The sequence below is a fragment of the Planococcus citri genome, chromosome 4 (assembly GCF_950023065.1).
Source record: "Planococcus citri chromosome 4, ihPlaCitr1.1, whole genome shotgun sequence".
Taxonomy (NCBI): Eukaryota; Metazoa; Arthropoda; class Insecta; order Hemiptera; family Pseudococcidae; genus Planococcus; species Planococcus citri.
In genome coordinates this window covers 15,667,537-15,692,184 of record NC_088680.1, presented here as the reverse complement: position 1 = coordinate 15,692,184, position 24,648 = coordinate 15,667,537, and the positions used below count along the sequence as shown (strand labels likewise).

Here is a 24,648-nt window from a genome sequence, read left to right as displayed (position 1 = left end):
TTAATTGTGAGCGGTATTTATAAAGGCTTGACCCTTGGCTTCCCAGTTGTGATTCCTCTCCACTGTTCCTCCAACTGGAAAATTCTGCTTTAGCCATGTTTATTGATTCCAATCAATCAAACAGCAACATGTTACCACCCCACACACAGAGCTGTGGGTCCAAAACGATCCTCCAACCGGAACTGATTGAATCCAGATTCAAAACAAATCCCAAAACCAATCCCGAAACAGAAAACATTATTTTTCTTGATCCTGGAACCGATATAATTTGGAATGCAGTTGCATTTCAGATGTTTTTGGTTTAATTGTATTTTGTTGTTGTTTTGAATTTGTTTTCAAATATAGATTTTCTGTATTTTAGTTTTTCGCATTTACCAGACTAACTGTACAGTGTACATCCTAGTGAAAATCTGATGAGAGTGACCTCAAAGAGAATTAAATTCTTTACAATCTTGTTAACATAAAAGTTTTTTAGGACGCTCTGTTCTTGAACCACACATCTGCAAAGTTTAGCCTGTTCTGACTTGACTCCAAACCAGTGTTGGTTGTTTAAAACTTGTTTTTTTTTTTCAATAATTTCGAGATTTTTGACCATAGAATTATCGAGAAATTTTAAAAAATGATCATGTTTTTTTTACAAGAATTTTACAAGAATCCATAATCTGAATTCTGGGACTCCGGCTGGATTGTCAGTCCATTTCTGATAAAGTAAAATCTAAAATCCATTCCTATAATGTACTGCCCCAGTAGATTATGGATTTTCAATTTTAATCTGTTTACAATCCGGTAAAAAAACTACCGGATTTTCAAAAACTGGTTTTATATTGTTTTTTGTGAAAAAAAACAGTTTTTGAAAATTTATAATCTACATAGATTAAGTATGTAAGATCTGTGTAAAAAAAACATGCTTTAAATCACTTATTTGATATCTGTCAAACGTACTTATAAAACATAGGTACCCAAAGGCAATGTACTTTTTGAATTTTATTTACATTTTTTGATTGAACAAGAACAATAAAATCAAACAAAGTTACCAAGTCCCAAAAAAGTCTGAAAAAAAAAACAAAAAACTGAATCTGAAACAGTGAAACCACAGAGTGAAGAACCCTTATGGGAACCTACATAATAAATTTCAGCCATATTGGTTCATTTGTATGTAGGTGAGTAACAGCCAGTCAAAGTTGAAATTGTGAAAACCCCATTCGGACTTACCACAGTGCACCTTATGTAATTTTGATGTTGAAATGGTAATTACTATAAATATGGCGTATTTCATCATGTTAAAAATGATTTCAGCAATAATGTCATCAATTATGCTCAAACTTTTACCAAAATTACTCTGGTTATTTATGGTAAATAAGAGAAAATGCAAAAATTGCGCTCGATTCTACACTGAAGTCTGAAATTGAAATTACAGGAAATGTGATGCACCACGTCATGGTGTCTTATGACAAGTAGGTAATGTTCACAATAATTAGTTCAAATATAGCTGCAAAAACTTGTTCCGAAATTACATCGGTAATTATGGTAAATCTGAGTAATTATCAAAAATATCTAGTAATTTTGATAATTAAACGGTAATTGCGGTAAATCTGCCATATTACGTGAAAATTATGATCAGACTCGTACCTAAATTACTGCGGTAATTACGGTAAATTTCCGGTAAATCTGAGTAAATACCAAAAATATTTGGTAATTTTGATAATTAAATGGTAATTGCGGTAAATCTGTCATATTATGTGCAAATTATGATCAGACTCGTACCTAAATTACAGCGGTAATTACGGTAAATTTCCGGTAGATCTGAGTAAATACCAAAAGTATCTGGTAATTTTGATAATTAAATGGTAAATTGCGTTAATGCTGCCATATTACGTGCAAATTATGACCAAACTCGTACCGAAATTACAACGGTAATTACGGTAAAATTCGGTAAATATGGGAAATAACCGGTAATTGTGGTGTTTTGATGGTAATTACAGTGAATTCGACGTATTGCTTTATACGACATCTAATTTCAACCATCATTGATGAATTATGCTCGCGCTAGCATTAAGATTATGCTGACAATCGCAGTAAATTGGCAATATTCATGCAAAACGAAAACTAATTTCGGTAATTATTCGGTAATTCTATAGTAAATGCATTCGTTACTAGTTACAACGACACTACCCACTGCAGCATTGACACTTTACCTATTACAGGTTTACTTCGACCTCACTTTCGCTATATAAAAGATCGATAATTCGATTCGAATCTGTTTTTCTCCGCTTGCAAAGGCAAAGTATGCGTACACGTAACACGACGACGTAATGTAATTTATGTACACTGGGAGTTATATTATAAGTATCTACGTATTTTATTGAAAGACAGATAGGGAAGCAAAAAATAGCACCCATGGCTGGCTGTCGTTTTAAAATTCCTCTCAAGGAGCCGTTCACTTTTCGCTTCACAGATAGAGGTCTAGGTGGTTAAGGTAAGGTAAGGTAAGGTAAGGTAAGCTTCGATCGTAAGTTCTATCAGTGCTTGAGATCGTCGCAAATGTGCGTAACAACTCCGCAACCTATGTAGCTAATCTCGCCACGCTATACAGATTAATCGCGATACTGCTGGACGGTGTATGTGTGAGAGACTCCACTGCAGGTTGCGGTGCGGTTTTTTTTTCTTTACTTCTTCAATCGCGCATTTAAGAGAGTTAGACTGCTGGACGATTAAAGTGGTCGTTGTTGGTATATACCTTGAAGTACCTACTCGTATATGTACACTCAATAGTACGAGGTACCTGTGTGTACTCTCTCGGTCTTTATTTATCGCTGGTTTTATCTCGTTCTTTCATCGAGTCTGTATATCGTAATACCTTTTAACACGTTTAATATACGCGTCGTCGTTATTAACACGCAGGCCTGATCGCGGCTCTGACTATTATAGGTACATACGAGAAAGAGATGGAAAAAAATTAGCAGTTATAAATCGTAATATTGGAAGTATCGTTTTCGTATATACTCTCTATGGCTCTGTGTAGTGTGTACCTTTGCGAATGCCATCGAGAATGGAGTAAAAAATACCTTTACAGCAAGGAGGCAGGCAGAGAGATGAAGGCGAAAAGCATAGGAGCGCAGCATCGTCGTCGTGCGCGCATAACTATGCTCATGTAATAAACGTGTAGATTATCGCGTTTGCACGCCGCTTCGCTGGTGATAAGTTCATCTTGTTGTGAAAAAAAGTAGAGAAAAAACAACTTACACAGCTCGCAATCTCAAGCTGGTAGTATTGGTTCATGTACTCGTATCGTATATGAGCGCGTATTAAAAACGTGAGAGAGTCGAGAGCAAAGGGGTCTTATAGGTACTAGGTGCACCTATTCCGTAACTAAGATACTTATGTAGTACCTCTACTTATACAGCTTATGGTGGCCTCATATCCATAGCTGCGACTCGACCGACGCGGACGCGACGCGGTGTATAACTACATTATCGCAGAATGTGACATTTGGTGCGAGAAAGAAGCCAGAAAAGCCCGTAAGATGAGAGAGAAAAGGCGATATTACATAGATAAGACTGTGCGAGCAACGTATTATGCGAGAGAATTGTAATTCCATTATAAAACAGGCCTCTCCGTCTATACGTCTATCTCACTCGCAAGCTCATTCCGCGTCTCCTTAGATGCGTTTTTAATTTGCATCCTAAGGCATGTAAATCAGTTTTAGAATTGCATATCTGTAGCACGATATCGTTATAATAGTCGGCCCGTTTACGGTTTACAACGTTGTTTATTATTTTTTAAGCGATAAATATTTTTACGGCTGCAGAGTAGGTATAAGTAAAGTGCATACGGTCGCCTGCATTCTGTTTTTTGTTCATCGGGACGGGGAGGGGGAGGGGAGACGAATTCGTCTGCGATAGGTTTACGTACGAGTTAGCAAATTAAGTATGTAGGATTATGTCGTGAGAAATGAACCTATTGGGAAAGAAATATGGAAAAAATTGCAAGAAATTAGCTACGAGTACGTTGGAGAGTTTCAAAATGATAGATTCAAATTAAGTACACAAAAAGACAGCGATTGTACTGGGTTACTAACTAAAGTTACTATTTTAAAATGTTAGTTGCTAAAAGTTCCTTTTTCCAAGTTTTTTCACAAATTTCCTTTTTTTATTTTCAAAATTTCATTTAAAATTCTTTGAAAAAAAAAAATTTTCTTTCTTTTGTTTTAGCCCTTTTTCGCAGGGCTTGCAAACCAAAACCGAAACCAAAACCCCCAAAAACCGATCAAAATTGCTCAAAACCGAAACCAGGAGCGTTATTTTCCCACAACTAAAACCAAAACCGAAACCGGGAGCGTTATTTTCTCAAATTCAAAACCGAAACCGAGAGCTTAACCGATTGAAAATTGAATTGGTTTTGGTTCTGGAATTTTTCAGGTAATTAGCCTAATTAATACTGCATTTTTGGTAAAAAGAAAGTAAAAACTGATGCTAAAGGTGAATAGGCCTGAAAACTAAAAAAGTTGACAAATTTGGCACTGCCAAAGTGCCGATTTCTAGTCACATACACAAAATATTTGAAAAAGTGATCACTTTCTTGGCTTTCTTAGTTTCTTCCCTTTAAAAAATGGAGAAAAAAGGAAAAAACCGAAACCAAAATCGATTCCTTTGAAATCAAACCATTTAAGCAAAACTGGAACGAGAGAGATAATATTTTAGGAAACCTAAACCAAAACCAAAACCAAAACCTTTACTTTTTCACAAAATATAAAACCGAAACCAAAACCGGGAGTGATACCTATCCGGTTTTCAAGCCCTATTTTTCTCAATCCGCTGCTGGATGAAGGCCTCCAACTTCTTTCCACGAGCTCCGGTTTTGGGCTGTACTCCATCATTCTCCATCACATGTCTGTATCTCATCTTCCCATCTCCGTTTTGGTCTCCCCAGTGCCCGTTTTCTGTCTGGTCTCCGCTGAGTAGTCTTTACCACCCATCTTTGACTCTCACTTCTTGCAACATGACTAGACCAGCGCCACTTACTCCGCTGAGCTGTCTCCATAATGTCAGTCATTCCTATGGTCTCCCAAATTGTCTCCACTGTCCATTTGTCTCGCAGCGTTATACCCAGCATTGATTGCTCCATACGCTTCTGCATCTTGACAATTCAATCTTCCAGCCCCTTCGTCAATGCCCATGTCTCACTAGCATATGAGGTCACTGGGATGATGCATTGATTATCTACCTTCCTTCTCAGACATATCAGTGTTGACTTCTCTCTGATTATTCCTAGCAGCCTTGAGTATGCTGCCCATGATTCCTTTATTCTCCTGGATATCTCTCTGTTGAAATCGTTATTCATTGTCATATGTTGGGCCAGGTACACAAATCCATCAACCATTTCAATTTCATCATCCACTAGCTGGACACATTTTTTATCAGTTACAAACCCATTGCACATCGTCTTGGTCTTCCCTTTATTAATTTTCAGTCCTACTTCTAGACATGCATCTCTCACCTTGTCCAGCATTCCCTGAAGTTTGTCCATATCCTGTGCTGTCAGCATATAGCAAATGGGTCAATTTTTCTCCAGAGATCTCCAGTCCTCCTTCTTCCCATAATATATCTCTAATGCTGTTATAGAGTGTGGCTGTGAACAATTTAGGTGAAAGGGCATCTCCCTATCTTATTCCCTTTTTGAGCCTTATTTTTGCCCATCACTTTCATTTAAATGGTGTCGCATCCGCATCACTGCTTTTTCAGCGTTACAATAATCTTATTTTTTCAGTTTTGAAATGTTCTTAGGGGTTTTCTAATTTTAACAGGTATGATTATTTTTGAATTTCTCAATGGTTTTTAGTGGATTTTCTCCTGTTTTGATTGATTTTTATTTGTTGAATTTTGATGGTGATTTTTTTTCAAAATAATTATTATCTACATGATTTTGTCTGAATTTTGATGATTTTTTTTCGCCTGAATTTTTTTCAAATTTTATCACCTTGAATTCTCGTGTTTTTTTCATAAAAATTTTCCCTTGAGCTAGTGTGATTTTATTGCTCAAAAATTTGGGGTTTCTCCTTCGGTTCGATGGCATTTTTAGGATTTAGTGAACTTTTTTCTTCGCCGGTTTGGTGAGTTTTCTGTAGATTTTTCCTTATTCTGACAAGTAGGTATGATTTTTTTGAATTTTCGCGAGTTCTCTTTTTAAATTTTGGCGGAAGTTTCTCCAGTTTTGACAGACTTTTTCAACTTTGAATTTTCACGATTCTACAGTTTAGTTCTAAATTGTGGTTATTTTTTTGGCCTAAATGACTGCATTTTTTTCATTTCAACTGTTTTTTTTTTTGAGTTTCGTGCATTAAAAAATAAGTGATTTTTTTTGTTTGCATTTTTGTAGAATTGTGCTTTTTTTTCTTCCAAAAATCATGATTTTCAAATTTTGATTTTTTTTCAAGAAGGGAGGGAGCTTCTTCAAGATTTGATGACTGTTTTTTTTTTTAATTTTCACTTTTTGTGGTGGATTTTTTTGCATCTTGATATCTTTCATTCGTCGATCCCTCTCTCTCTTTTCCTCTTCCCTTCCAGTTATGAGGGAAGGTACTTCGGATTTCCTCTCTCTTTGAACAATTCTTTTTTCAAGTTCGAATTATTTTTCTCTGTTGAATCTTCTTGAGTTTTGTTAGAAATTTTTCCGTCGTCGTCGTCGTCGTTTCCTTATAAGCGGTAGGCCTATTGGCCTGTCTGCTGCGGTGTGGAACCTGTTGAGGATGAGCCTGAGGTATCCGTGAGTTTCCTCCTTGGTCTCCCTCTGCTTCTCTTCCCCGTTGGTGTATATTGGAGGACCTGTTTTGGTGATCTTGTTTCCTCCATCCTTTTGACATGATTTCTCCAATCTTTCCTATACTGTTTTATCTTCTTCATGACTGGCTTCACTCCGAGATCTGCTGTTATTTTCTCGGATGGGACTCTGTCTCTGAGAGTCACCCCTGCCGTTCTCCTCATGAACTTCATCTCTGCTGCCGTTATTCTTCTTTTATCAGATTTCTTCAGTGCCCATACCTCGCTTCCATACGTCATCATTGGTATTGCTAGGGTATTGTACACCTTCAATCTTGTTTCTTTTCGCACCTTACTGCTTCTCAGGGTCCTATTTATCAGTCCTGTGACTCTCAGGAACTTTGCAATCTTTCCACCAACATCTACTTCTCCCTGGTATGATATCGTGTTTCCCAGGTATTTGAAATTGTTGACCTGTTCAATGATTTTTCCATTTATTACAATCTTGCTTCTTACTGGCTCCTTTCCTTTGAAGGCCATTGTTTTTGTTTTCTCTGAAGATATTCTCATATCATACTTTTCTGATGTCTTTGTTAAATTATACATTGATCTCTGTAGGTCATCTTCTGTTTCGGCTAGTACTGCTTGATCATCTGCGAATAATACTGTTGATATTTCTTGTCTTCTGTCTGTCTTGATTCCTTTTGGCTTCATTTTCTGCCATTCTTTTACCATGTGATCCATGTACATGTTGAATAAAACACAAGACAGTGGGCATCCCTGGCGAACTCCTCTATTTATTTCTGCTTGTTCTGAGAGTTTATTTCCAATTCGTACTCTTATTCTAGTATGCGAAAGAAATTTTTCCGTGATTTTTTAAAAACTTTTTTGAATAATTTCTGAATTTATACCCGATTTTAATTCTCGTGAGTCCTCTGTTCTGAATTCTTAATGATTTTTGCTGAACTGAATTTTAGAGAGTTTTCCATTTTCATAATTTCCTAAAATTTTATTTTGAATTTTATTGATTCGTTTTTCTGCCTAAATTTTTGTTCTTAATTTCGGCAAAACCTTTTTTCTTGAGATTTTTTATAAAATTTTCTTATTCAGCCTCAAAATTTAGTAATTTTTTCTGCATAAATTTTTTTGGAATTCCTCTGTTTACAGATTTTTTCGAGTTTTTGAGAGTTTTTTTAAACTTTGAGACTTCATGGTTTTATTTAGAATTTTTTTTAGAATTTCTTGATTTTTTTTCAAGTTTCATTCTTTTGAATTCTCATAGTTTTTGTTTTTCAATTTTTCGACGATTTTCCCCGAATTTTCATGTTTTTTTGGTGTCTAAATTCTTGTGAAATTTTCGCAATTTTATTTTTAAATATCGTAAGTTTTTTTTCAATTCTTGCAATGTTTTTTCTTAAATTTTAGTGCTTTTTACTTTTTACCTTAATTTTTTCGGTGGAGTTTTTTTAAAATTTTGACAATACTCTGTTTTTTGGTTCATTTTGAATTTCGTTCTTGAGTTTTATTTTTAGGGACTTATGATTTTAATTTATCAAAAGAAGATCACAAAGAGGTTTTTCAACATTATTTTTTGACTATTTTTTTTCTCTCCAGATCTTGATCTCTGCTCTGTTTCTTGTTTTGGTTATTTTCTCTCAATTTCAATAATTTTTTAGCTTTTTTCCATTTTTTTGAATCGTGTCAATTTTTGACAATTTTGATGGAGGAGTTTTTTTTCTTTTTGAAGCAAGGTACATTTTTTTTGTATTCGAATTTTTAAAATTATTTTCACAAATCACTTTTTTTCCAAATTTGGATTGCAATCTCTCCCCCTCCCCTGCTGCCCTCTCCTGTTGATTTTATTAAGTTTCCCCGTTCTAAAATAATTCTTCTTATTTATGGAATTTTTTTTTTTACAAATTATGGTTTATTCTTTCTCAACACTCGAAAAAGGTATTATTTTTTCAAAAACGCCACATTTAATAAGGGATCCCCATCTTCCCGGAAACACAAGCTCCCACCCATCCCGCATCCCGCATCCCATTTTGATCCAAATTTGAAAAAAAATACGGTCAAGTACCTAGCATAATGATCACAGTGTTGTTAATTTGAAAACTGATTTTTGATTCTGCTTAAAAAAAGAAGACTTTAAAAATTTTGAAAGTTGGCGAATGAAATCTAAAAAGTGTTGAAAAAAGAGATTCTAAAAATATCAGAAATCCAGATTTTCGAAAATGTTCTGAAATCCGTACAAAAAGAACACATCTACTGAGTTCAAAATTCGAATATTGGTCAATTTTTTCAGCCTGAACACTCCGAATCCCCCCCCCCCCTCGAGGATCTTCAAACCTAGTCAAAATACCATTAAATTGAAAATAGTGTGTGACGTGTCATTTGCCAGAATTTCGAGGGTGCCGAGTTCGAATATGTACTTATTTTTTAGATAGGACCCTGCAGTGCTCCTCCAGGGGCCCCGATTTCGAAAAAAATCGGAATTTTAATGAAAATACGATGTAGCATGTCTACTCTCACTAATTCGAAATCGCTGAGTTCAAATATTTGCTTAGTTTTTGGTTGCGACCTTTAGAGTCATTCAGCAGTAAACTTTTTTCAAAATTGAGAGCTTGAGAGGGCCCTCAGAGATGCATTGAGCTTCTAAAATTTTAATTAATGATTGTGAATATTTATTCTATTCTCTTTATTAAGCCTTGCAAGCAACTTGAGCAACACTTCAGTATCAAATTCTGAGTGAGAACTACATAAGTGGGCAATAATTCGAACCCTCATCAACTTTTGAACAATTTTGATCATATTTTAAGCAGCCAGAAAAGTATTTTGTACGATTATCATCAGCTGTGTATTAGTTCCTTAATTTTTATGATACTTACTTTGAGCCATTTTAATCTTCATTTACCTACTGAAGAGAGCAGATCCAATGTCTAAAAGGAGCAAAAAAAAACATCAATTTTTATACTTTGAATTTGAATTCGGTGTAATGTAAGCTAAATGGATATCATAAGGATAGTTTTTCCACGAAATATCACCTTTACCTACTTATATAAAAATACTGAGAAAAAAAATATCGAAATACAAGATTCATTATTATTACCACCAGTTCCTGTTTAAGTGTGGACAATATATCACGTATTAATCTGAATTATTTTGTATAGAACTTGCTGCCAACCGAGCATCTCTCGGTCGTTCGTTCGTATACATAACCATACAACATATTAGAAAAATTCACGGTACATTCGATGCCTTCACCAATCTCTCCATCTCTGTCTTGTTTTTCTTCTTGTCGAAAGGTATCAATAACGCGGTATTGGGTCAGACACGAATCGCGTTATCTTTAGGCCGGCGTTACTAATGATTTTAACAACTCGCCGAGTAGGTATAGATGGGATACTTACCTCGAACAGAGGAGTAATTCTCTCCACCGTCGTGTATTCTTTTCGGTTACCTTTTCATTTGGCTCGGTTTCCGCCGCTAGTTTTCTCATGTTTCGTGGTAACATCTTTATCCGTATCGTCTTCTGGACACCGCGCACCGCCGCTCCTTCCTGAGCTTGCCTCATCTCCTCCTCTATACCATTATGATATCGTTCTCGTATACCTACCTAGAGCCTTATATTGAACGAAGAAGAAGAAGAAAAAAGTCAATATTTAACACTGTCTGATTATGTATATAAAAAGAGAGAATAATGAAAGAGTTGAAGGAAGGAATAAGAAAAAAAAACCAACGTAACGAAATAGACGTCCCGCAGCTCTTGATAGAGTTATTTGTAACGCTATGTGGATCTGCTGGAGTGGAGCTGGAGGAATCGAGCATAGAGCGGACCCGTAGCCGGAATCATTTGCGGTAATTAAAAAGTCGCCCTTAAAAATGATGATTAAACGAGGCGTTAGCCACTAATTAAACGTTACAATAGAAGGGTTCCCTTCGTACGAGTATTTTTCCCTAACATCTTTCTTAATATACTTATACCGAGGTACTCGTATCTAGTCACGATTGAAATTTTTTGGTATGGTGCTGTATACTATACTTGTACGAAGACCGAAGGGAATTTCACGCCCACGCAGCGATCCCATCCGCCGATAGTGTTGCGTAATTTATTAATGTGTTAATTTATTCTCTTCTCGGATGCGAGATTGAGATATAAATTGTATCGGTGTAGTACATGCATGCGGGCTAGCTCCTTCCTCTCCTCTCCTGCTCCTCATCTATGGATTCTCAATCGTCTGACTATCTATATAGTGACTACCTCCTGGTAGTTGTTGGTTTCGCGCGTATATTCCGTGATTTTCGATTTTTTTTTCACTCTTGCTAATACATTTTACCTACGAGTACCTACCGAGCATACTTTTTAATCGTCTTGAGAAACGTGATTTTTCTTTAATGCTGATGACTCGTATGTCTGGACTGTTGTGGAATTCGAGGATTTGCTTCATCGTCCATTTGTGATCATTCCACAGAGGTTCAGGTAGTGGTAAACGTAAACTTTCCCGAAAATTTATTCATTTCTGGGTGAATTTAAGTCGTAAAAACATTCGCGTTTATTGAGCTTTATTGGCTGCCTGGGCAGGATCGTGATGTATTAATGAATTTCATCATTGCAGTGTACCGGTAGTTGTTGAGTTGCTGCTTATGTATCGTCTGCGTTTAGTGAATAAATTACGAGTAGAGTAGGTACTGGAAAGTTGTACAATTTGATGTTGTAAAGTTGGAAATATCAATAAAGTGGGAAATAAACCACCCGAGACGAAAGTTTCAGCCATAGTTACTTGATGTAAATTACGTGCAATTTTCGCTTTTATAGGATTGCGAAATAAGAATCATGTAACGTCCAATATGTTCTTTGTCCACATTGATCCATGATGTAATACATCAGGATTGGATAAAATAACGCAAAATATGAATCGAATTACGAATCATGGATACGAGTAACTGTTCCAAAAAAAACGATTCGATTCATTTTCACGTATCATTGATTCTAAAAAGGAGATACAGAATATTTTCATGTACATATAATCGTTGAAAATGTGCAATCTGAACCGCTGTAAACAAAAAAATTTCAGCAAAATTTGGTGAAATTTAGTGAAAATTGCATAAAAAATTATTTTAAAACGTTGAAAATACATAAAAATGCTTTTAAAAGCATCAAAATCATTTCAAATTATCAAAAAGTGATAAGATTTCATCAAATTTTTCAAAAAATTACGTAAAACGTCATTAAAACACGGTTAAGAAAAATGAAAATATTGGAAATGCATTGAAATTATCTTTAAGTAATTGAGGAAAAAGCATTAAAATTGTGAAAATATTACAAAATACAAATACTGATTCAATTTTAGAAAAAAGTGATAAAATTTAGTGAAAATTTCACAAAACTTAGCGAACTTGAAAAGAAGCATTAAAATGATCAAAAATGATGGAATTTGGCCAAATTTAACAGAAATAATTATTGCATAAAATATTGTGAAAAATGAAAGTGTTTTATAGTGGTAAAAACGTTTCAATATTAAGAGAACTAAAATTATTGGATTTTGCCTATAGTTGATAAATTTTGTCAATATTTTGCATAAACTTGATGAAATTATGGTTGAACTTTATTACAAAATACATATGACAAGAACATGCTAACATGCTAAAGAAACGTTTAAATTATTCAAAATTACCAAAACCTGGCGGGGTTTCAGAAAAATTGAGCGAAATTTTTGAAAATTTGTCCATAGCATTTTGATAAAATGTTGACAATAAAAATTTACCAAAAACTGATAAAATTTTTCCATAGGAGCCAAAATTGCTTAAAATTTTCAAATTGGGTCATTTTTAAAAAAAATTAACAAGTGATGAAATTTTATTAAATTATTCAAAAATTTCAAAAAACTGCATAAAATGACGTTAAAATTTGTTGAAATTGCATAAAACTATTGAAAGTGGATAAAAAAATTGATAAAATATTTCAGAATTGAAATTTTTTGAAAAAATGGCGTTGATTTTCAATAATGTAATCAAAGTTGAATAAAATTTGGTAAAAGTTGCATGAATCATGAATGACTGTAAAAATTGAGGTAAACTTGGCAAAAATCGTTTGAAAAAAATAGGTACTTACTTGAAAGTTCGAGTAAAATGTAATTTACTGGTAATTACAAGTCAATTTCTGGTATTTATAAAGTTATTTTCTATTTTTTGTATGGGTGATTTTTTGAAAATTGCTCATAATTTAAATTTTTTGAAAACTATGAGTATTTTTTTGGCAATTACGAGTAATTTTTTATTTGGTATTTACAAGTAATTGTTTTTGGTAATTACGAGTATTTTTTGATATTAATTTAATTTATTTATGAGTAGTTTTCTAGGATTTAGGGTACTTTTTTGGTGATTACTCGTAATTTTCTGGTAATTACTTGTAATTTTTTTGGAAAATTACGAGTAATTTTTTTGGAAAATTACGAGTAATTTTTTTGGTAAATACGATTATTTTTTGATAATAATTTATGTGTAATTTTCTAGGATTTAGGGTGATTTTTTGGTAATTACTCGTAATTTTCTGGTAATGACTCGTAATTTTCTAGTAATTACGAGTGATTTTTTTGGTAAATACGAGTATTTTACTTTCTGGTTTTTATGAATAATTTTCTAGCATATAGGATAATTTTTTGGTAATTACTCGAAATTTTCTGGTAATTACGTGTAATTTTTTTTGTAATTACGAGCATTTCTGGTATTTATGAGTAATTTTCTAGGATTTAGAGTACTTTTTTGGTAATTACTCGTAATTTTCTGATGATTACTCGTAATTTCCTGGTAATTACTTGTAATTTTCTGGTAATAACTTGTAATTTTTTGGTAATTACTCGTAATTTTCTGGTAATTACTCGTAATTTTCTGGTAGTTACGAGTAATTTTTTTGGTAAATACGATTTTTTTTTTGATAATAATTTATGAGTAATTTTCTAGGATTTAGGCTAATTTTTTGGTAATTACTTACTCGTAATTTCATTTTCTGGTGTAGTGACTCGTAATTTTCTAGTAATTAGGAGTGATTTTTTTGGTAAATACGAGTATTTTATTTTCTGGTATTTATGAATAATTTTCTAGCATTTAGATTTTAGGGTGATTTTTTGGTAATTACTCAAAATTTTCTGGTAATTACGAGTAATTTTCTGGTAATTACGAGTAATTTTTTTTGTAATTACGAGCATTTCTGGTATTTATGAGTAATTTTCTAGCATTTAGGAGAATTTTTTGGTAATTACTCATAATTTTCTGGTAATTACAAGTATATTTTTGGTAATTACGAGTCATTTTTTTGTGGTAATTTCGAGTATACTATTTTCTAGTACATATTTATGAGCAATTTTCTTGTATTTAGGGCAATTTTTTGGTAATTATGTACCTAATTACTCGTAATTTTTTGGTAATTACGAGTATTTTCTGATATTTACATTACAGGTAATTTTCTGGTTATTATGAGTAATTTTCAGGTAATTACGAGGGTTTTTTCCATGTTTTTAGCTTTGCTAATCATTTATTTTGGTAATTTTGTGGTATGTACATATTTACATATTCACGAGTAATTTTCTGGTATTTACGAGTAAATTTTTAGTATATACGTCACGAATAATTTTCTGGTAATTTTGAGTAATTTTCCCGTAATTTTTTGAGTCATTTTCTTGTGATCCCTTAAGTGATTTTCTGATACTTACGAGTAGTTTTTGGTACATATTTACGAGTAATTTTCCGGTATTTACATTAGTAGTTATTTTTATGTAATTTTATGAGTAATTTTGTGTTAATTTTTGGGGAATTTTTCTGCTCTTTGTTAGTAAATTTTCAAGTAATTACGAGTAACTCTCGGGTAATTACTATAGCAATTTTTTGGTGATTAATTATAATTAGTAAATTTTCAAGTAATTAAGAGTAATTCTCGGGTAATTACTATAGCAATTTTTTGGTGATTAATTGAATCGGTCAGTGCAGAAAGGGCATAAGTCCATTTTTGCGTTTTTCAGGAATAACAAAAAACTGATTCATTCAAAAATCAAAAAATTTCAGTAAACATGCTTAAGGTCATTGAAAGAGGACCCCAAGACACAACTTTTAGCGCAGTTTCCAAAAAAAATATTCACGTGCGCCAGTGCTGTTGCTGCCTTGTTGGAATATTGTTGGCTGAGATCAACTTTTATATATTAATCAAACTTCAGTAATACATGGTTACGTACTACGATCCTATTTATATTGATTCTATTTATTCTTTTCCTGTAAATAAACTATTCGTGATTTAGCCTCCATACGTGATCCTTGATTTTCTTTCTTTTATTCTTGTTGTTGACATTGTATTACGATAGGTTATGAGCCCAGTTCATTAATTTTTTTTAAAAATATAAATATTTTTTTTGGACTGAATTAAAAATGGAAAAGGACAAACCCTCATTTATTTTTGACGGAACGAGATTTGATGATTTTAAATTTCGAATGAACCTACACCTCGCGAATTTAGAGCTTAAAAAATATATCGACGAACCTGTGCCAGAAAATCCTACTGCCGCTTGGAAGAAAGGTAACATTTTAACGAAGTTGCAAATCGCGAATCACGTTAATGACGAAAATCTTCAATCGCTTAAAGATCAAGAAAATGCGCGTGATATGTGGAATGTACTTCTTAAAAGGTATGAACGTAAAACCGCTGTTTCTAAAATGATGCTCATTCGGAAATTAACTAATTTAAAAATGCCCGATAATTCGGATTTAAATAATCATATTCTTGTTTTTGAAAACCTCGTACGAGACTGTAAAAATGCCGGAATCGATTGGGACGACAGTTATTGGCCATGTTTTCTGCTCGGCACCTTGCCTACCAGTTATTCAGTAATTGTAGCAGCGTTGGAAGCAAATTCTACTGTTCTCGAAATGGAGGAGGTCAAATCAAAATTATTAGATTTCTATCAAAAACTGTCCGAAACCAAAAATGACGTCGACGAAAACTCCAAAAACTCAGTAATGTATGTAAACGGTAGAGGTAATTCTAATTCGAATTCTTATCGCGGTAGAGGCAGTAGAGGCAGACGTCGTGGTGGCAACTTTTTTCGTAATTCGTACTCTCAGCATCGATATCCTGACTGTGATTATTCTAATTCTCGCTACAACGATCGTGATCAAAATAATGATCAGAATGGTGGTCATCGAAGTCAAAATAACGGTCATCAAAATAATGGTCATCAAAATCATGGTCACCGAGGCTACTATCATCATAATCGTAATTCGTATCATCCGTATCGTCGAGGCGGTCGAGGCTGATTCAATCGTTATTCAAAAGACAACAGAACTGACTCCGATCACAAAAATGATGGTTCTTCTAATTCGAATGGAAATGTGAATTTGATCGAACGAAATGAACATAGCTGTATGTCCACTACCAAATCTGATGCTTCGAAAACTGTGAGTTTTTATTTAGATTCTGGTTCAACTGACCATATTATGAATGATAAATCAAATTTAGAAGATATTAAAAATTTAAAAACTCCGATTAAATTTAACGTCGCTAAAAATGGTGTGAATATTATGGCATCAGAATTCGGAAATTTAACAGTATTTAGTAATCAGAATTTGAAAGTGAAAATTAATGAAATTTTATACGTACCTGAACTGAGACACAATTTATTGTCTGTTAGAAAATTAATTTTAAATGGACTTAGAATAATCTTCGATAGAGATGAAGTTTTAATACTGAAAAATGGAAATTCGATTGCGAAAGGTTATTTCGATGGTACTTTATATAAATTTGATTTTTATTTGCAAAATGAAATTTTGGAAAATCCTAAAATTCTATCTATAACTGCAGACGTAAATATTTGGCATCAAAGATTAGGCCATATAAGTAAAGATAATTTGAAACTTCTGACGAATAAAAATTTAGTGATTGGTATACCAGAATTGAAAAATAATATTGACGAAAACTGTGAAACATGTGTCTTGAGTAAAATGTGTAAATTACCATTTAATAAAGAAAAAGAAAATAGATCAAATCAAATTTTCGAAGTAATACATTCTGACGTATGTGGTCCATTTCAAAACTCTATAAATTGTGAAAAATATTACGTGACATTTATCGATGATTATAGTCATTTCACTTATGTGTATATTTTAAAATCGAAATCTGAAGTTTTTGAAAAATTTAAAATTTTTAGAAATATGGTAAACAATCAATTTAAAAGTGAAATTTCGAAATTTTATTGTGATAATGGTAAAGAGTATTTATCCAACGAATTTAAAACGTATTGTGAAAATGTTGGTATTGAAATTCATAATACTAATTGTTACACACCTGAGCAAAATGGTAAAAGTGAAAGAATGAATTTGACAATTTTAAATAAAGTTCGAGCTTTGCTTATCAATGGAAAATTTTCGAAAGGTTTTTGGGCTGAAGCAGTCTTGACAGCTGTTCATATAATTAATAGATCGCCAAGTAGAGCAATTAATATGACACCTTATGAGAAGCTCTATAATAAAATACCTGATATTTCTTATTTTAAAGTTTTTGGTTGTCTTGCTTATGCTCTGATAAAATCGCTTAATGGTAAACTTGAACCCAGAGCTACTCGTTGCATGTTTCTCGGATATACTCATAATGGTTTTAAATTATATAATTTGGAAAACAAACGAATTATTTTTGCTAGAGATGTCAGATTTAATGAATATAATTTTCATACGGTTCAATCAAATAATATTGACGATTACAACGAATTTAATATTACGAAATTTGAAGATAATAAAATTGTACCCAATGTTATCGTAAATAATCAAAACAAAAACGTTTTAGAAGTTGATAAAGTTGAAAACAAGCAGCCAAATATTTTTGAGTATTATTCTTTAGCAGTAGATGCAATTTATGACGATGTTCCAAAATGTTTTAGTGAAATTGAATATAGATCAGATAAAATTAATTGGTTAGAAGCTATAAAAGTCGAAGCTGGTGCTTTAAAAGAAAACAAAACTTGGACTTTGGTTCCTAGACCCAAAAATAAAAATATTATTGGCAGTAAATGGGTATTTGTTATCAAAACAAATGAATTTGGAATAATTTCTCGATATAAAGCTAGATTAGTTGCATTAGGATATGCACAAAAATTTGGAATTGATTATGACGAAATATTTTCTCCGGTAGCACGATTATCCTCGTTTAGAATTTTATTAGCGATATCTGTGCAATTTGGTTTTCATATACATCAACTTGATGTCAAAACTGCCTTTTTAAACGGAGATCTGTTAGAAGAAATATTTATGGAAATCCCTGAAGGGTTTACACAAAACTATGATATGGTATGTAAATTAAATAAAAGTCTTTATGGTTTAAAGCAAGCACCAAGATGTTGGTATCAAAAATTCGATATTTTTCTTAAATCACTTGGTTTTGTTAATTTTGAAAATGAATATTGCCTTTACGTGAAAATTGATGAAAATCCAGAAAATTGTATTTATTTATTATTATACGTTGATGATATTATAATTGCTTGCAAAAATCTAGAAATTTTGAATAAAATTAAAAATATTTTCAAAAGCAAGTTTGAAATGTCCGATATGGGAGAGGTAAAATATTATCTCGGCATACACGTTGAAAAACATGAAAATGAAATTGTTCTCTCTCAAAAATCGTATTTAGAGAAAGTCTTGAAAAAATTTAATATGAATGATTGCCGATCTGTTTCAATTCCACTGGATGTTGGTGTTGATTTAAATGAAATTAATAAAAACGATGAAAATTCAAATTTACCTTGTCACCAAGCAATTGGATGTCTTATGTATGCAATGTTAGCAACTAGACCCGATTTATCTGTATCCGTAAATATTTTGAGTAGATTTCAGTCAAAGAATAATGAATATTTGTGGCAATGTATAAAACATGTTTTAAGATACGTGAAAGGCACCTTAGATTTGAAGTTGACTTTTAAAAAGTCTAATGTTAATGATATTTTACTCGGATATAGTGATTCAGATTGGGCAAGTAATGTAATTGATCGAAAATCTACTTCTGGATTTATTTTTAAATTATTCGGTAATACTATTTCTTGGGTCACTAGAAAACAAAATTGTGTGGCACTTTCGTCCACTGAAGCTGAATATATTGCATTGACTGAAACGATAAAAGAGGCTAAATTTTTAATTTCTGTGCTTAAAAATCTAAAAGTATTACCTGAAAACTTGCCAATTACGATTTATGGAGACAATATGAGTGCAATTAAAATTGCTATAAATCCAGTGAATTTTAAACGAACGAAACATATTGATATCAGATATCATTTTATTCGAAACGAAATTAAAAATAATATAATTGATTTGAAATACGTTTCAACTTCTGCAAATGTAGCAGATATTTTTACGAAATTAACCAGTAGAGTAATTTTTGAAAGACTCAGATCCGAACTTGGTTTAATTTATTAATGATGCTTTGTTTTCAGATATCAGCAAATTTTTGATAAGAGATTTACCTAGATTTACCTTATGTTTGATTAAGAGAGGCTGTTGGAATATTGTTGGCTGAGATCAACTTTTATATATTAATCAAACTTCAGTAATACATGGTTACGTACTACGATCCTATTTATATTGATTCTATTTATTCTTTTCCTGTAAATAAACTATTCGTGATTTAGCCTCCATACGTGATCCTTGATTTTCTTTCTTTTATTCTTGTTGTTGACATTGTATTACGATATGCCTAAACAAATGGGACTTAGACCCTTTCTGCACTGAATTGACAAAATTTCTTTCGAAATTTCTCGGGCACGAATGGGGCTTGATTCTACATCTAAGTACATCATTTAGACTGCTATCCCGTTTAAATTGACCAAAAACCCCTTGAGTTCTAAGACTTTTTGTCGAAGTTGTTGATTTTTTCATCCTTTTTCAGTTCAGAGATTAACTTAAATTTCAAAAAATGGTCTTCTCAAAAATGCTAGTAATTTTTCAAGGAATTTAAAAAATTTTACAAAAAAGTCATAAATGCGGATCCGCCCTTTTTCTGCGCCCAAATACCACTTTCCCGGCAGTTTTGCGGAAATCTGACATCACCAGTCGATCCGCCATACTTTGAAACCCCCATTTCCGCAAAAAATTTTTTTTCAAAAATGTGACTTGTTACCTTTCTGCACTGACCGATTCAATTATAACTAAGTAATCCTTACTTCTTAGGCTATCATGAACAATTTCCCAGAAATTTGGGCTACTTACTTGCAAATTACAAGTCAACAATGAGTAATTATCCAAAAATGGTCTGACAGTAATTTTTGGGTAGCGATGAGCAATTTTCTGGTCTTTGGCTCTTCTAGCAATCAATTATCTATTTTCGAGTAATTAACTGTAGGTACATATTTTTAAGTGATTCTTGGCTTTCTAATTTTTGGCAATTCACGTAATCTTTTGATAGGTCACTAAGAGTGAGTTTTCTGGAGGTACAATCCATTTTCCTGCGATGATGAATATTTTTCAAGTTAAATCTCGAGGTACTTACAACCTTCTGTCAAGCATTTGGTCAAGTCAAGTTATCAGTAGAGTAATGAATTTATGGGTGCGAATACTGAACTTTTTGGATACAACTCTAAAATTGATGGAATTAATTTTAAATTCTAGAATATGTATTTGTATATTTTCTGAAATATTCTCTCCATTCCTCTATGCTTCGTTTTTTTGCAGCTTGTGTCTAATTTAAAACTTTTCTTTTACTTCCAGAAACAGCAAAGCTGCTCGGAATGCGCGTCAGAAAATCGAAATCTTCGACCAATTCAGCAACTATGACCAGACAACGCTGAAGAATTCCGTTTACGAGCTATTACCACATAAGGTAAGCCACGAGTCTACAGCTATACACTCGCGGAATTTCTATAATTACTACATTTATACTCGGAGTTTCGAGTTCAATGTTAGTTTTTCTCTCTCGTATTTCGTATTTGAAAAAGGTGAACGATGCAAAAGCATTATACGAGTACATAGGTAGTTACTGGTTACTCGGTTACGCGTTATTATTATACTCGTCCTGTATACAGCACAGAGCACAGCACAGCATACTGAGCATTGAGCACTCGACTCGTTAACGAGTAGTCAGTTTATGGGATTTTAACGAAGGCGAAAATATTTACAGTATATTTAACATCTCACTTACTCGGTTGCGCACTTCAGGCTGCTCACAGTTTTGGTAAATTATGTGCACATGCATATACCTACGTACTCTATTATTTTAAGTGTTGAAGACACCCGACTGGAACTTGGAGAAATGTACCAATGGTCCATGCCCATTAACGAGCCTGCAGACTTATGCATAGGTACCCATTATACTTACGTACCTATCTATGCCAACACATTCTCAGTGCACAAAATCTTAACGACCCGAAAAAACAGTTACCGCGTAATAAAACTGACCAGAAAATTGGTAAAAGAAATTAACGCTTAGAGACGTCGTCGTCGGGTCACACAGCACTACAGCAGATCCTCTGCGCCTTAAATAGGTACGAAGACCGTTACCAAAGAATCGCCTGATTGGTGTCGGTACACTTTATGTTTACGTACCTCCTGTGGGGGGTAGGAAAAAATTTCCAATGTTTTAAATTGTCGATGAAGATATCAACATGGCAGCTGATGGCTAAGGGCGTACTTTTCTAACCTTCTCAGTGGTTCTTCGCACGACGACGACCGAACCGAACGAAAGAACCGAACGTGTATTCTGGGAAACGAGCAACCTCTCACACCTCTTGGCTATGGTACACGGGTATCGGTATTCGAGTCTCCTTTTGCATGCCCACCAAACCATAACTCTTGGTATTACGTTCAGGTATCGATTTACGTAGGTACATGGTAAAGATGACTGCGGCTTGGCGGCGTGTTTCGTGTCAGAAAATACGATATAGAGGTACACTATGCTCATGGATTGATACTTACGTACATCTTTCTCTCGTATACCTTACCTTCGTCTTCGTATTTGGATTGGGCAGCTCTTTATCAAAACGATCCTGTGTTTTTTTCGGTGTTTTTCATGTTGCCATGGTTGCATATTGTAGTGCCATGTACCTTCATGTGTCAGGTTGGTCTTGGCGTCTTCTTATGCAGTACCTAGACCTACGTGTACGAGCATATCACTCCATGAGCTAGGGGATGAAAAAAAAAGGCAAAGGCAAAAGGAAGTCGCACCTCTTAAACGACCATATAACTGTATACGAGTATTCCATGAATTGAACTTCGGTAGCGGATGAGGGTGTAAAAAAGCGTGATGATTTGAACATTTGCTGCCTATTCTTTTTCTTCTGCATTTTCAACGCCACATTGTCCCGCATCTTTTTGATCAAACGTGTTAGTAATACGCCGAAGAAGAAGAAGAAAAAAAAGGATTGTGTGTTTGATCGAACCCTCGGAGGTGTGTTTTTTCCTTTCTCTGATGCGGTAATACGTTTGATTGAATTATGAAGATTTCCTCTAGTGCGGTTTCGTCTTTTCACTTTGGCGGATTTTTTCTTTAGCGGTCTGATTTCAGAATTGATAACTTGTTATTTCGGAGTCGGATTTCGCTCGAGGGTTGAGGGTGGTGACGATTGTGTTTGGTTTTCGGTTTGTATGTAATTTCATACAGGGGGACGAACTTGGTGATGTGGCTTTTTCATTATGCGAATATGATACCTAACTACGTTTTCTTTTCAAAAGGGATGTATTATGTAATAATGTGTTACTGTGGGTTTTCCTCACGTGTTATTTTGAAAAATGTGAGTATAAAGGCAGCAAAATTGATCGATTTGAAGAAGACCTCAAAATGATGAAAATCACCAAAAGATAAAAAAATACAATTAAAATGTTGGTGAAATATGCAAAAAATGTGAGAAGAAGTACTGAAAGTTACCTAAGACTATGAAATTTTAGTAAATTTTGGCAAAATTTGTATTAAAAACGCGTTTAAATAATGTAAAAACCCGCAAAAAAACATTGAAATTTTTGAAAATGGTCAAAAAGTAATGACTAATGAGAATTTAGTGAAATGGATTAGAGGAGGGGCTACAGGCTGTTCTAAAAGTCGAAATGAGGTCAGATCGAGTTGGAAGATCGAAACCTGCAAAAGGCACTTGAGGCACATCCTTCCATTGTACTGTGAAAATTTGAACCCTCCAGATCAATTTAGCAAGGCTACAGGCTGTTCTAAAAGTCGAAAAACACGTGAAAATGGCCGAAAATTCGACTTTTTTTACCCTGGAAAAAAGTCAATTGGGTTGGAAGGTTGAAACAAGCAAAAAGCACTCAAGTGGCACCATCCCAATGTATGCTGGACATTGGGGGCTCCCTAGGTCATTTTTAGGGGTGAGGTGGGGTCAAAAATTGGGTAAAATAGGGCTAAAATAAGGTTTTTTCCACCTTAAATGGGGTGGGGATGATCTAGGAATCTGAAATTTAGATATGTTGATTACAATGGCGATACTGATCAGTGGTATGATTTTGGACCATTTTCATCTATTTGGGACCAAATTATGCTTCTTCAAAAAAATGACCTTTCTGTAATTTTCATGAAACTAAAACCTCATTTACCCACAAAATTACTCATCTTATTAGAATCATATCTATCAGAAAGGAGATTTCGTGTTAAATTTGATGGTGAATACTCTGAATTCAAAGACATTCAATTTTGACCCTTCCAACTCTAGGGGTCAAATATACCTCACGAGAAAACCTTATTTCCCAAGTTTCACTTTATTTGATCAATAAGAACAGATTCCCAAAATTTGGCTAAAAAAAAGTACGAATACAATAGTACATTGTAATTCAATCAGTAGAGATTTTCAGTTCTGGCGGAAAATTTGAGAAAGCAAACATAATTAATGAGCCTTCCATAAATAATTATACGACGTTTGCTCACATTTCTTAAATTTTCATGAGTTTGTACGAGTGGCTATAAAAATAGGTAAAAATTAGCCCAATGAATTGAACTAGAGGAACAGCAAAAAGGATTACTTATTCAGTTGATTTGAAATTATTGACTCGTATACCCTCAATATGACTTTTTACCTCTACCATCAATAGTATTGGCTCAATATTGTCACAGTCGTGGGGTTTCTCATTGAAAGGGCGGTCGAGTTTCATTTTTCGATGTTTGACGAATTTTTGAAAATTCAAATAATACTTGGACTATTTCTTAAGTGAAAAAATATCAAAATTTGATAAAATTTAGGTTTTGGTTAATCTCTGGAATCAATTTTTGGAGCCTCTTTCACTCTTTTAGCATAATCTTTAGACGGTTCACTGGTCCAGTTTTGAAAAAGTCCTGAAAAAGAGGACAAAATGAAATTTAACATTTTTTCATCAAGGAAAAGTATAAAATAATAAAAATCTGCTTATTCAATTCGTTCGCGAATGATTCACCTAAAGTCATTCAATTCGTTTGCGAATGATTCACCAAAAATTATTCAATTCGTTCGCAAATGATTCGCCAAAAATAATTCAATTCGTTCGCGAATGATTCACTAGAAAGTTCAATTCGTTCGCGAATGATTCACCAAAAATCATTCTATTCGTTCACGAATGATTCACCAAAAATTATTCAATTCGTTCGCGAATGATTCGCCAAAAATGATTCAATTCGTTCGCGAATGATTCACTAAAAATTATTCAATTAGTTCGCGAATGATTCACCAAAAATTATTCAATTCGTTCGCGAATGATTCACCAAAAGTCATTCAATTCGTTCGCGAATGATTCACCAAAAATTATACAATTCGTTCACGAATGATTCGCCAAAAATTATTCAATTCGTTTGCGAATGATTCACAGAAAAATTCAATTCGTTCGCGAATGATTTACCAAAAATTATTCTGTTCATTCACGAATGAATCATCAAAAATTATTCAATTCGTTCGCAAATGATTCA

General features: G+C 33.5%; 1 protein-coding gene across 1 annotated transcript in view; it reads left to right on the top strand.

Annotated features, from left to right (window-relative positions):
• LOC135842507 (uncharacterized) overlaps positions 1–24,648 on the top strand; it is a 109,495-nt gene that overhangs the window by 23,425 nt on the left and 61,422 nt on the right. Inside the window, exon 2 of the mRNA XM_065359999.1 lies at positions 20,484–20,595. The gene's annotated coding sequence lies outside the window, so the exon portion shown is untranslated. The remainder of the gene's footprint in view (positions 1–20,483; positions 20,596–24,648) is intronic.